Consider the following 4329-nt stretch of genomic DNA (forward strand, 5'->3'; position numbering starts at 1 on the left):
CAATCAATTTCAATGCCCGCAATTTGTCCAGCATTGTCATAAATGGCACTAATGCCCCAGCCCTAGGCTCTCTTAGAGATTGCCCCAGCCCACGACCACCTGTCAATTATTTTAACAAGACGAAACGCATCAATGGACTGTGTTCCATGTGGTGTCCAACGGATTGGCCGATTTATCCATACACAAAGCATCACCCTACATATGAATATATGTTTAATGTGAATACATATACTGATGTATGGGACGCACATACATTCATCTGGCCAAAAAAAAGACATCAGCCAGTAAAGAAACTGGAATCAGGAGGGCTGGCCAAATCCCCTTTGCGTTGAAATGGCTTAATGTCACTTTGTTTCATGTGGTCTTGTCACGTCTTCTCTTTTTTTAGATACAAATCTTGTCGGGTATATTGGGATGGAAATAAGGTTTCGTGATATTAAGTTTAAAACTTAATTTTTGTTATAACATTTATTATATAAAAAAAAGGATATCTATGACAGGGGTGAATTTAATACTTCCATTCGGAATTTGTTTTCGTCAAAAATACTTTACATAGGAACATCTTGGTAATTTGTCATTATTTTGAGTAATTTATTAGCATAATTTATATATTTGTTTCTGATACTCAGTTTTGGTTTGGATGCTAAGGCTCTTGCACATTGGTCAGAATTTTCATTTTCTTATATTAATTACATAAAAGCATTAAAGAGTTAACCTTGTTTGTTTATTTAACCAGTGAAATATAATTTTTAGATTTGTAATAATTGAATTCGAACTAACTCTTTATATTTAATTTATTCATTTATTCTGTGATTATAATAAGATATCAGACTCCAAAAGCCAGAAAGTGAACTATAATTTAAGCGAAAAATATGACCATTCCACCCAATGTCCTTTGTTCGACTGGCCCTGCACACGATATCCATCAGTCAAATGTATATCGATTTCCCTCGGCCCTTGTGTCTCGCTGCGCAGAGTCCTGCGTCCTGCTGGCATTAGTTTTTGCCAATCAACACGCCCCAAATAGCTTGTCAATTATTTGCCAATTTCGAATCCCGAAACCGGGTGACAATGGGATTTGCTCCGTTTCATTTAATATTTCTGATGCCAGCAGACAGAGCTGGGATCTTGGTTGGTGGACAGAAGGCTGTTGGCAGCCAGCGGGTAGGGGAGTTGGCTCACAGCTGTTATAAATAAAGATTTTCGACGGCCATTTAATTCATTCAAAATAGTCGTTTCCGTGAGCTTTTGGCCCCCGGCATTGTCGGCCCATTTCAATTAAATTGCCAAACTTATTTATATTTCGTTGCCCGATGTAATCGTCGTCATGGGGATCACCATCAACCGCCTATCGATGGCAGCAGTAGGCCGGGTGTCATGCAAATTGAAAATTAGCTGTACTAAGCCTTTGACGCCCCCTCGTTCACCCTCCACTCTGTGAGGACTCAGTGCCAGGACTAATTGCCATGTCTCCCCCCTCTATTCCATCCACTGCCCGCTTCGGTTGGCTGGCAAAAAGGATTGACATTTGTGTGTTTTGTTTACAATTTTTTGTTTGGCGGCAGGAAAGACTACTCGGTCGACAGTTGATTTATTGAGTTGTTTAGGTTGTCCGGCATTGTTCGATGTTTATGGGAAACGGAGAGTGCTGTCATCAGTTGAATGGTCTAGTTTGAATATTAGTAATAGCTACTAATAGCTGTTCGTTTAAGCAAATCAATGAAGAAACCTTTTGCTTTAAAAATAATTTTAAAAATAGTTCTTTAAATGAAGGCATTGTATAGATTTTTCTCGCAGTCCACTAAATACCATCTCGATTTTCCAGCTCACTTTTCACAACCTAAGTACTCTAGGAATACGTTTTAAATATTTGCCCAACTAAGTCCTTTGCTCAACAAATCACAACACCTTGGACTCGAAATCGAGTCGGGTAAACAATGGAAAAGCCAAACTGACCGCAAACCAAGCTACTTTCTTTTTTCTCCTCGTCGCCCCCTTTCAACAATGAAGTAATTGAAAAAATAACTCCGACCATTCCGACGTTCTGGCGTTAAAAAATATATGCCATAGCCTCCACATAAATTACAGATGTGCCTGCGAAATGCGAAAGGACAGGCGAAAAAGGACTTGGGCAGTAGAAGGATCAGGAGCAGTAGCTGGAGCTGGAATAGCAGCAACAACTGGATGTCGGTTGCTCGTTGGTCACTTTGGCTCGTTGAGAAATTGACATTTAAACATGAGACTCCAGCAAAAGTCGATGCAATGACAATGGCTAGGGCACTTTTGGGAATGTCCTGGCCTGTTGTCCTGGCAATCCCTGCCCCGGCTGCAATCTCAGCACAGCCAGCATTGCTGGGCAAACTTTATGTGCGTTCTACTGAAAAAGAAATTGAAAATATATATCCCGATGTTCGACTGGTTCCCATATGACTGTCTATCCAACTGTCCAACTGTAGCCTCCCCCTTTTTCGCCCCATTCTTTGTGCACTTATCGATTGCTCATACGCGGGCAGCAAAAGTGTTTGAAAAGAAAACTTGAATCCAATATCAACCAAAAAAAAAAAAATAAAGCCAAAAATCACACATTTTTTAAGAAAGCTGCTTGGGATTGAGGGGAGGAACCCATTAACACTAATCGCTTCCCCACAGACACATAAACAATTTATCTGACACACTCGCACACACACACACACACACACATATGTTCCGAGTCCTTTTCTGCAAGTTTGCCGCAAGATCGAAGCCAGACTTTGTGATTTTTTTTCTTCTGTGGGATATTTTGCTTACGCTGCCGGAAATTTATCACGTTAACCTTTGGGAAATGCTTATATAATTTATCTTCAAGAGAGTAAATTCTCCCGCAGAAAATGGAGGCAGTGGAAAAACGCTATCCACAGCATCCAAAACAGCATTGCCGAGGCGAAAAGGGAGCGCGACTGGAAAAGTTTTCCAACTGTGGCTGCTTTTCTCACAAATATACTCGGGGGGGTCTAGGTCCACAGGTCGCTATGTGTGTGAGTTACGAAGGTAAAAAATTGCCAAGAGTTTGAAAACAAGGCAGCGGGCTAACCTTTTCCACTCAGACCCATTTTTCGCACTCCCCGAACATTGAGTGGGTAAAAAATTAGGTTAATTTTAGGTGTGCTATGGATTGATGGGTCTCCATCCAAAAGTACTTGGCAAATAATTGATAAACATTGGACGTGAACCAGGAAAGGTCGAGTTGGTACATTTTAGGTCAGAGTTAAAAGCATTGATTTAAAATATATATTTCCCATGGGTTTTAAGTTTTAAATTAAAACAAAATTAGATCGCAACCAATATTAATTTTTTAAATGAAATGAAATCATTTGAAAATTCTAGCAATATTAAATGATTATGAGCGTTAATGTTTTTCTTTGGCCCTTTTCTTGACTCTGTAGGGGAGCTCATTTAGTATTCTTTCATTGCAAACTTGTGCGCTTCAGTAGTGCGATTTTTTTTTTGCTAACATTTCTTCATTGCTCACCACATTGTCGTCGCTTCATTAAGAAAGTTTTTCTTTACAGTTTTCCTAACATAAATGCTGAAAACTTAATTTCTTCTAAGTGAACTTGTTAAGTTTTACTCGCCATTTCCCCCTATTTCTCTCACCATAGCCCCTTAGTTTCTCGGCACATTTTTTTGTTACTAACTTTGAGGGTATTCTATGAAGGGTTGTGGATAGTTGGTTCTGTTGTTTTGTGGGCAACTTTTAGGTTTTGCTTCGCCTGTGGCTGTCGCTGACACTTGGCTGCCCGCATCTATTTTTTTTCTGTTCCGCGTCCAACTTTAAGCGCATTAAAACGGTAACTCTTTGGAGGTTATTGGCGATGTTCGCCGGGAAAAAGAAATCTTAAATGTTTAATTTTAAGAATTATATAAATTTAATTTCTAATGTAATAATTGGTAATTTCTCAGCTTGAATGCTTTCATTGATGTGCCAGTAATCAAACTATTTGTTTCCTTTCGCAAGTCAACACTAAACAAATGTGTTTCCCAAAGTGCCATAATTAAGTGGTTAAACATGACTGAAGTCTATCGAAACACTTTTGCTGACTTTAACGCCAGACATTGAAAAGTGCATCAAATTTCAATTAAATCAGACACACATCAGCACTTCATAAACATGAATTGAGTTTGGGGCTATGGTCGAAAAGGCCCAAACCCGATCCGACCAGACTGCCAAGGAGACTGTGCGAATGGAGCCAGGTTAGCAGGCGATGCACATTCAGTCAAGTTAAATGAACCGCATCTATTGACTATCTCCCTTCCTTTCCCGGCTGCATACCACTCTTCCTCTCTGGCTCG

Source organism: Drosophila eugracilis, unplaced genomic scaffold (assembly GCF_018153835.1).
Source record: "Drosophila eugracilis isolate 14026-0451.02 unplaced genomic scaffold, ASM1815383v1 contig_423, whole genome shotgun sequence".
Classification (NCBI taxonomy): Eukaryota; Metazoa; Arthropoda; class Insecta; order Diptera; family Drosophilidae; genus Drosophila; species Drosophila eugracilis.